A 1,277-nucleotide genomic window follows, 5' to 3' on the forward strand; every position below is an offset into this window, starting at 1 on the left:
GCTAATGGGAACCAGATTTCCGGGGAACCAGATTTCCGCGACACCGGTTCATTAGTCGTCCAGATAAAACAATCACTCACAAAATTTCATATACTTGGTAACTGTAAATCTGGCAAGAGGCCAATAATGCAAGACAACCATGTTCTAGGTTGTATTGCAAGCATAAGGTTAAATAACTGACATTTAACAAATACATACAGAACATTTTGTTTTATTCGTTTATTAAAATAGATAATTAATTGGCTTTTACAGATTTTATACTTCTGTGTTGGCTTCGTAATAAAATTTCAAAAGTAGCCGTCATGTCATCCGTTTTAAGAACACCGCCCAGAAAGCTGGTATCCGCTTTTAGAACCACGAGACAATCAAATAATGTGGCAAGTTAGTTTGGTATAAAAGTTTTTTTTTAGTAAAATATAACAGGTTGACTTATTCTGTGATTAAAAATGGCCATGTGTAAGCTCCATGTAACTTTTGAAGGTAAGTTATAACAATTTTAAAATTAATTCGTGATTATTATAGTTTTAAAATTGCGTCTGCATTGAACCAAAGCATATCATATACCATACAAGTGTTAACTTTACATTGAATTATTAAAAACTGTTTGTATATTTGTGTTTTAAAAAATATTACAAAACTTAAAAGAATATAAACACATGGTAGAGAGAGCCTTGAAATATAATATGAAAAGTGAGGGAAAATGTTGTTTGTTTAGTATTATACTTGTTATCATTTTGCAGGTGATGTTTCTGCCTCATACATATGAAAGTGATCTCTATACATGAATGGATTATAGTATGGTAAGTATTATGGCCAATGATATAAGTGAATAGAACTTGCTTTGTCCTTAAGTTGGTCACGTATAACCGGAAAACGGCAGTCGTTATATCGCTGGCATTCTTTTTCAGACACGTCGTACCCATTTACAAGTAATCAAAATGTAACTTTCAAAAATCTATCTATAGATTATCCTCCAACCTCTTATAATACTCAAGTACTGTATTGAATGTGTCACTTGTTTTCTGTTATATCTTGATTACAGGATTATTAACTTTTTGTTTTTAGGCAGAGTTTTTTTTGCACATATTTCCCAAGTTCTTGTTCATTAAGTCAGTATTATTTCCTTGCATTCATTTGTTATATTCAGTCTGGGTCAGTTTCACCCAGTTCTATTGGGTCTGATTCCCTCATAATTATGCTCTAAAGACATCAGCAGTTAAGCACTTGCTGGTCTTGTCTATAGCATAAAAAAACATGGTTATTCATATTTTATTAAT

The 1,277-nt window shown here is 31.8% G+C and overlaps 1 long non-coding RNA gene across 1 annotated transcript; it reads left to right on the forward strand.

The window, feature by feature from the left end:
- Nucleotides 1–190: 190 nt before the first annotated feature.
- Nucleotides 191–782, forward strand: LOC113475523. Its single transcript, XR_003397267.1, has 2 exons — nt 191–480; nt 741–782. It is a non-coding gene; the product is annotated as an uncharacterized LOC113475523 (long non-coding RNA).
- Nucleotides 783–1,277: the final 495 nt, after the last annotated feature.

Source organism: Ciona intestinalis, unplaced genomic scaffold, assembly GCF_000224145.3.
Source record: "Ciona intestinalis unplaced genomic scaffold, KH HT000754.1, whole genome shotgun sequence".
Lineage (NCBI taxonomy): Eukaryota > Metazoa > Chordata > Ascidiacea > Phlebobranchia > Cionidae > Ciona > Ciona intestinalis.